This window comes from Triticum aestivum, chromosome 4D, assembly GCF_018294505.1.
Source record: "Triticum aestivum cultivar Chinese Spring chromosome 4D, IWGSC CS RefSeq v2.1, whole genome shotgun sequence".
Classification (NCBI taxonomy): Eukaryota; Viridiplantae; Streptophyta; class Magnoliopsida; order Poales; family Poaceae; genus Triticum; species Triticum aestivum.
Genome location: NC_057805.1, coordinates 455,100,180 through 455,109,305, shown reverse-complemented (window position 1 = coordinate 455,109,305; position 9,126 = coordinate 455,100,180). Strand labels below are relative to the sequence as shown.

At 44.0% G+C, this 9,126-nt stretch overlaps 1 long non-coding RNA gene across 1 annotated transcript; it reads right to left on the bottom strand.

Annotated features, from left to right (window-relative positions):
• Positions 1–5,846: 5,846 nt before the first annotated feature.
• LOC123098560 (uncharacterized) lies at positions 5,847–8,770 on the bottom strand. Its single transcript, XR_006447835.1, has 3 exons — positions 8,530–8,770; positions 8,301–8,461; positions 5,847–7,639 (listed from the first exon to the last, which is right to left on the bottom strand). It is a non-coding gene; the product is annotated as an uncharacterized lncRNA (long non-coding RNA).
• Positions 8,771–9,126: the final 356 nt, after the last annotated feature.

Here is a 9,126-nt window from a genome sequence, read left to right as displayed (position 1 = left end):
AATATAAAGCTTGTATTATTTTAATTTGTGTCTAGAGTTGTGTTGTGATATCTTCCCGTGAGTCCTTGATCTTGATCGTACACATTTGCGTGTATGTTTAGTGTACGATTGAATTGAGGGCATCACAAGTTGGTATCAGAGCCGACTGCCTGTAGGTAGCCCCCTTTCCAACTCCTTGGCCGAAGTTGAGTCTAGTCATTGAAAAACATTTACTAACATGGCTGTGTGGTTTGTGGGCCCGTGTCGCCATTTTGTGGTATTAGGATCTTTTATTCCTCGTCTATACTCTGGGACTCTGATCTCTCTTCTAATCGGGTTAAATGATTTTGCAAACTCTAACATTAGGTTGTCGTAAGTACGTCCTCCCGGAGAGCCCCTCATTCCAGATGATCGCCTGCTTCACCAGAAGATTTCGAAGTTACTCTACGTTGTTCTCTCAATACTTTGTGCCAATGCTTTTGCAATTCCCTTCCATCGATAAACCCCTATGGATAACCGCGTATGCTTGCCATTCGTACAATCATTCCCCGTTGATCTTGTTATTACAAGATACCCCGAAATTCTCTCTATTGTTCCGAGCATACTGTGTCTACTGCCTTGTAGTTCTTTGCCACATGAATACCCCTTCGGAGAATTCCTTGCCCTTACTGAGTATCCGCTCATCCCCAGTTGTTCATGTGTTTCACAAAAGTCTTCGAAATACCATTCGGTCTTCCGTAAATCCTCAGTAGCCTATTGTTGTTGAAATTCTTACTTGGTTGCATTATGGTTAATTACATATTTCTAGTAATCTTTGTTGGCATCCTCTGTCACTATCGTTTCGAGTCCCTTGATCCAATATGTTGTGAATGCTCGCACTCCTCAATCTAATCCTAGCATTCATCCTTCGGGCTCAGACGTCACTCCGAACATGAGCTTGTTCTTGACAAATCAAACCTTGATTGATTGTCGATCTATATCGATTCAACTCAATTATCTTTTGATCAGAGCCTCTGCTTCTGATCTTCTGATTTGAAAATCGTAATTCCTTTGTATTCAAGCTTTGAAGTTAACCAGATATATTTATAATCCGATGCCTTTGCATTCCTTCTTCTTATGGTTGACTATTGATACTCACATCAGATCCTTTACGGACCACCAGATCCTTGGTTGGATTATTATCCGACAGTGTCCTTCATATTCAACAACCTTGCGAGTCTTTCCTCGTATACATAATGCCTTTGGTAAATTGTATCCTCTGCTTTTGTCAACCATGGTCTACTTTTGAGCTAGTGTTATTTACTCTTGAAGATTGTGGTATATGTCCCTAAGATGCCCTGATGCGTTGAACCTATGCCTTCCCTAATCCGTGTGAACCCGATAGTTTTCACGGACCATACTCCTCTGGTAATTCACCTGGTAGTTCTTCACTTTCAAATAATTTTAACATAGCAGTGAATGAAAGGTCATGCATTGGAGAAGTGGGAGTCGACCTTGAACTTTGTGTTCATGCCCATGGGCACGATGTAGATCTTATCATGGAAGCTTCTCTTTAAAATTAATTATCTCCTTGGTATAAGTTCATCTTATATCTGGGATCGAGTCTTTTGAAATCATGGTTTCGACCATATTGTTCTTCTTTGTTTCCAATTCTTAGACAAGTTAAAGTACTTGTCTTCTGTAGATCAATACATCTTCGCAACCTCTATTTTGATCTTCTTTTGAGTATTACCCTCCGGTATCTCGAGAATATCGAAGAACCGTGTTGCTTCCTATGAGTCTTCATCTTGTATTGCTTTTCACCGTTTCTAGATTTCCCCCGGGTTCTGAGTTATTAGTCACTTGAGTACATCAATAAGTGAATCAATTCCGCACTCCGATCCAATAACTCTAAGTAATTTTCATTGCTTACGAGTATAATAATCCTTCAAGTCATTCCATGATCGGCTATATCATTATCGTGCTAAATTTTAACTGTGCTACCTAGTCCTTCTCGGAGCAAATTTTTTGATGATGAGCTAAACTTACGCTGATCTTCCTCGTCATATCATTTCACCTTGAACAGCAAGCCTGATTTCGAGATTGTCTCATATTTGTGGTTCCGATAACCTTTCTCTTCAAAATTACTTTGACTTGATGTCATCACCGATCGATTACATGTTCATGAAACCTCTCGACAAATTGTCGTGATCATCATCAACATTCTGAGCTCTTCCAGGATATCAATCGAATTCATGATGAGAAATACCATCCTTACCCCTCGATGATTTGTGTTATCAGCGACATCATTCTTGCTCCCTCCCTAACACAAACTTGTTCTTATAGATTTTTTTGAAATACATCCTTTTTGACATGTCGATGGATTGCTGCTGAACCCATCGGCCACCTCCTCGTCTTTTCCTTGATAAAATTGCATGATATGTTCTAGAAATTCCCGGTGGATCCATTGTGTTCCCAAAGTCCGACCTTTACCTGATGACCATGCCAATGCTATCCCGAAGCATGGTTGTGGTACTCTGAACATCAACAAGAACATTGGTAGCGCAATGCTAAATCTTCTTGATCAATTATCCAAACACCGTTGTATGGGTAAACCTCATAAATTCCTTGCCCCTTTGTTTAACTGGTTTCATACTTGGAGCCCTATCATGTATATCATGCTATGCCTTTCCTTAGGAAAGATATACTCTTGATACCCAGGTATAAACACATTTTCCTTGCCATTGGTCTATTTAATCTGATAATCACATTTTCTTTTCCATTGTTTTATTTAACCTTTCTTGTGATCTAACTTGTCTGACCAGAGATAATTCCCTTCTCATGTAGACACCTCGGTGTACAAGCTCTGTCAGTAAGACCTTGTTACTATTGTTGTTGACATTCCGGTAGCCACCGATGGATGAGAACTTTGCCTATTGGTCCGCCTCGTTCAACGAGCAGGAAAAATAGTTCTCTTAGTCCCTCGCCCTTGGTACCAACGTTGTTGGCAATATAACTGACAGTCTATCATCTGACATACCTTGTTATCGGCCCCCTTTCTACTTTTAACCACATGGTGGGCCCATAACCCACAGTTCCACACGATCGGAACCTAACTCTCCTGTATATCTTTTATTCCGAAGTATCACATGCTCTTGGCTTTGTGTGTTGTCACGAGCCACCTTCTAAGAGATGATCTATTCCCGATGCTCTGGACCCTCTTTCTCACACTCTGTTCAGGTAACAATCGTTTGTCCATTCGGTTGAAACTTCCTATTGTACCTTCATACTTTGCTCTCGATGTTTTATTAAGTTTCAACTCGAGAGATACTTCTGCCTCTTTCCCTGAATTGTTCACCAGATAATTAACCCTGTAAGGGTCAGTTCTCCTGAAGTTACCCTTTACTTCCACACATAAATCTCGGGACGAGATTTCTTTTAGTGGAGGAGATTTGTAACACCCCGAGAATCATGCTACAGTAATCCCCTTCTAATGATGTCTTGTCATCATTGTTATTGTTGCTAATCTCACTTTGATTCTAATCTAGTCGAAATTTCAAATTCAAATTAAAGTCTAAAATTCAAATTTCTCAAACATGAAAACTAAAATGTTCAAAGAGTGTCAAATATTCCATAACCAATTATGGTGGTGACCCAACATTATTGTAAGGTGTTTAAGTGCCCTAAACTAGTTAAAACTGTGGCTAAAACAATTAAATTAAATGCCCTTTTAATTATAAAAATTGCAAACCATTTCAAAAGTCTCATAATCTTTTTGTGGCAGTACACAATAATTCTTTGAAGTTGTTTTGGCCAGTGGCATATTTTTGCAAAGTCAATTGTGACTAAAGGAAAAGGCAAAAGCTGCTGGAAAATAAAACAGAAAAGTAAAAGACAACAAAACAAACCCCCCCCCCTGGCCCAACTGGGCCACGACCCAGCCAGGCCGGCCCACTCCCGCACGCCCCCTGGCCTATTAGGCCACTCCCTCCCGTGACCTAATCGACCCCACTCGTCCCCCACGATCCTCCTCGTTTCCCCACTCCCTCCCCACGTTCTGGATCGGCGGCGCTCACCCCTCGACCCCAACGCCCGTGTCGACCGCCATCGCCGACCCCGCCAACGGCGCCCCGCGACCCACCTCGCCGGAGAACCCCCCCCCCCTCGCCCGACGACTCGTCCTCCTCCCCGGACCCCTCCCACTCGACTGGTTCTTGATCGGGGAGGGGCTCGATCCCGCGCCTCCCGTCACCGCCGTGCTCCGCCACCACGTCGGTGCCACTCCACCGCCCCTCCCTCGCCGGACCGTCCCCGTCTTCCTCCTCAACGGCCGCCAACGAACCTCGCCGTCCTCGCTTCCCTCCATCGCCGGTGAGGCCCCGGCCTCCTCGTCCTTCTCTCTGCCCCCGCTTGACCCCGTGCGTGCTCCTCGCGCGCCCGCTGCGTCCCCCCCCCCGCTACCGTTGTGTCCTCGGACGCGCCGCCTCGACCCGCGACCCCTGTCGACCCATGCGCGCCGCCCGCGCCCCGCTTGCCTTGCCTCGCGCGAGCTTGCGGCCGGCGCGCCCTGGCCACGCCTGACGCGCGTATCCGCGCACCGCCGCCCTCCTTGCCGCGCGCTCACCACTGCCCCACCGAGCCGGCTTGCCCCGCCTCCTTCTACTACTGTCGCCGCTTGCTCTCCCTGCTGCGGCTGCCAAGGGCCGCCGGCGCCCGCGCATGCCCTGCTGCTGCCCCCGCATGCCCCGCCACGCCGCACCTTGCTCGCCGGCGGCGCACCTTGGCCGCGGCCATGCCTCGGGCATGTGCTCGCGAGCCCTAGCGGGTTCATCCCGCCCCTCCGCCCGTTACGCCCGCTCTGCAGGGCCCCTGTACCACTGACCAGTGGATCCTCCCCCTGTGTCAATGACAGATGGGGCCCACGCCCTTAGAACGTTAAAAAATCTAAATAAAAACAAAATTAATTAATTAATTAATTAGTTAATTAACATTGTTTAGTTGATCTAATCAATTAGTTAGTTTAATTAAACAGTAATTAGAGTTAAACCCTAATTCGAATAAACAGGGTATGACAGCTGGATCCCACACGTCTGTTTGACCTAGTCAACGCCCTATTGACTGCTGACGTCATGCTGATATCATGATGACATCAGCTTACACTATTCTGGATAATGTTGTTTTAAAATAATTAAATAAATTCTAAAAATAATTAAAAACTTTAGAAAATCTTATAAAATAAACTGTAGCTCAGATCGAAGAACTTTATACATGAAAGTTGCTCAGAATGACGAGACGAACCCGAATGCGCGGTCCGTTTACCTGTCAGGTGCCTCTAACTATCTGAACATGGAACATTCCCCCTCCGGTCATCTGTCTGACACAGGCCCGGAACCGGGATTACATTACCGGTTGAATTCCCCCTTCACCTATATCATGTAGCCATACGTTAGGTCACACCCACTACAAGAAATCTATTAATACATGACGGGTCTAGTCCATCACAGATTAGTGAAAAACTGTCATGGGTGTCCATCCTTGACGGATTTGAAATCCGTCATGTATATCACGTCGTAATTTGATATCGTACCTACCATGACGGTTCTTGGCTGTCATGGATCTGCCCTCGGCCCGCCCAGGCCCAACCCTTTGTGAGGGAACAATCTATCATGGACTAACGCCACATAGGATTTTCAATTGAATAATTTGAATTACGTGGCTGCCTACGTGGATACTATTTTTCGTCACGAAATTCGTCATGGATTTAGGCACAATTTAAAGGGCGGTTTAAATTTGGCTTAGCCCATTATCCCGTTTCTTTTGGCCAGAATTTGACCCAGTATGTTTTTAAGGGCCAATTTAAAGGGCGTTACACAAATCCTAATGCCAAATTTTCCCAACAAAAAATATTTGCAAGGTGTGAAACATTACAAAGTTTAACACAGCCATCTGTATGTATCTACAACATAGCAGTTTAAAAAATCCTCTACAAAGTGATGACATACAACATAGATTGACAAAATATATCACACAGCAGAGTTATGAACCAGTACAATCCATTTTACATCAACAGAACATATAAACTATCGAGGCTGTTATTCAAGCTCTTGCCATCGACGTTCTTGATGGCAACGATCATGCCGTAGCTGATTGTGATGGGCAGCACCAAGTAGCACAGTATCCAATCTTACCTAGCATATTAACAAGAATATTAGATATTTGCACATATGAATAGATAGTAGAAATAAGAAAATTGCAACAAATATAAAAATGAATTACATGTCCAGAATTCTTAAATCTTATAGTGCCTACAAATGAGAATAACATTGTATCTACTATAAAACAAGAGTAAACATGAGGTTGCTTAAAATTAAGCCAAAGAAAGGTGTGTCAAATGACAAAGTGACGAAACACACATCACAGAACTCCAAGTACTATAGCAGCAGTAGCTGAGGCCATATAAACCCATTATAATGTAGTGGACTATGAAACATGAAAATACTTGATAAACAATGAGATAATAGATAGGAAAGTGCAACTTGAAATAATCATGCATCGTTTATATTCATTCAGGATATACAGAAATGCTTTTCTATCAAAAACCCATTGATTATATTATCCGTGTTACTTCTGTGCAAGACGATTCTATACGTTCCCCACTTGACCAGCATAGTACTATTATTTGTGACAGAAAAAAATAGTTAAATGAAATTAACCAGTATATATTTATACATGGTGGCAGCAGTAGGAACAACCGTTGCTCCTACTTCACGAATCAGACTACAAATTTAGTCTGATGCACGTATATATAGGTACGTTCAGACTAAAAATTTGAAGTAGGAGCAAGTCTTGCACGAACCAGTATATATTTATACAAGGTGGCAGCAGTAGGAACAAGTCTTGCACGGATCAGACTCATACATAGCTTAAGTATTACTTCATTTTAATGAAGGTACAAGCCGAGTCAGAACACATGCAGTAGCAATCACGAATATAGATACAGATCCTGAAACCTTCCAGGACATAAGCGAGAAGATAAACTGGATTGTTTTTTTAATATCAAATCAAGGTCTAGAAATACAGAGATATTCAGTGGTGGACGTTGTGAAGACAATACTATCTTTTTTACATTTACAAAATGAATAATCTGATCCTATTAGGTAGTTGTCAAGCATACCTTACCATCAACGTTGTGTGCATCTAGGCATGCTAGTTGTGCTATATTTATGCTAGCTAATGCATTGTAACTTCGACCAATTTTTCCAACATAACCCGTGTGCTCTCTGCTCTCTGTGCTATCCTTAGTCCCTTTCACTTTCAGAAATATCATAATAAGTGAAAATGGATATACAATTGTTTGCCAACATTCGGTTTGTTCACAGCCATGTTTGTAAGGCAACAAAAACAAAGATGTATTTTGTATGCCCACAGTTTACCCAAGTTTCAGCAATGAGATGAAAGTTCCTCCCTGACAACAAGCTAAGGCCTTGTACAAATTACTAGAACTGGATCAGAGAAGCAAACGATCTCACTTTAAGGAAGAGATAGAATAACTTATCTTCAGTCCGTGCGTGTTAGGCCACGGTCGAGGGTAGCTGAACCCACCGTTGGTTCCACAACACCGTCGGGGAGGAAGAAGCGGAGGCCAGAGGTTGGCTAGACCGCCGTGTTCCAGTATGTGCGCCTGAGATGTATGCCAATCAATCAAAGGAACTTGTTATACACACACAAAAAAAAAATTAATTGATCTGATCACGTCTCAGTGGTTCGTCATGTCATGTTCAGATTCAGAATAAGCTAATAGAACCCAGCACAGGAAGAAACTAAACTTGCTTATGGAAATATCTCCTTAAGTTAAAGTGTTAATCATCAAGATTTTTTAAAATTTGTGAAGCACATCTGTACATTGAGAAAGTAAGATTAATAGCAAATCGAATAGCAGGAAATGAAAACAACAAGTGCAGCTTTAGCACTCTACAGATATGGTGCTCCCGTTGCATTGAAATGTCGTTCAGATGTTTCGACATACCATTTTCTTTTTTTCTCCCGTGTAGATATTTCTTTCGGGGCGTACAATTTTGCTCCAAAACCACCGACTAACCTACACTGAAATATGTGCCTACTCAGTTTCAGATCGATTCGCTCAACCTATTCTATTCTATTCCATCTCTAGAATTAGGTAGCCACAGACCAAAATCAATTAAGATACAAATTCGTGAAAATTATCTCGTGGTCACGGAAGATAAAAGACGAACTGACCAAGAAGCTATGAGATTAGTCCAAAGTAAAATGAAAAAAAAAACAAGAACAAGTCACCAGTGAAGGGGGCGGGCGGGAGATCAGACCTCGTGGACGGGGAAGGAAACTGCGATGCCGCTGTCGCTGCTGCCTCCAATGAGCCATGCCGTAGACCGGCCACCACACGGCCGCTCCGCTAAGACAAACCGACGTCAGGTTTGACCTCCATGCCGGATCAGCACAAAAGGCCACAAAGATAGAGATCCACCTGGATTGAATTGGATTCTGTTTGATTCTTCACTGCAAAATGTAGTAGCGGAGCTAGTGCGTCCTTACCAACAGAGGGAGGAAGAGTCACGGGAGCCGATCCAGATCCAGTAGAGAGGCAGACGGGGATTTCCTCCACTTCCAGGCGTTCTTCGGTTGGTTCCAGTGGAGGGGCAGGAGAAGGACTGCGGCGGTGCAGCGGAGAAGGAGGATACGGTGACGCGGCGCGGGCAGGGCAGGAAGTCGGGAACTAGAGAGGGCCAAGCCGATGGGGGCGGCGGCGGAGGAGGAGAAAGAGTGGGGAAGGGAGTGTCTCCGCGTTAGGTTTTATACGGGCATTGGTTTAGGGCTTTTTAGGCGGGCTTAGGTGGGCTTGCGGGGCCGTACTAGTCTGTCGATGACGGTTTTTGAAACTGTCACCTGAAATCCGTCATGTATTAACATATTTCTTGTAATGACCCGGCACAGCATATTGCCACGTTATGCTTTGTGATGCTATGTTTGCTTTATATTTACTGTTTCGTCCCCCTCTTCTCTCCGGTAGACCCCGAGACCGATGCTGCCCCTGTGATCGACTACGTCGACGACGACCCCTCCTTGCCAGAGCAACCAGGCAAGCCCCCCCTTCGATCATCCAGATATCGCCCATTCCATTCTTTCATGCTT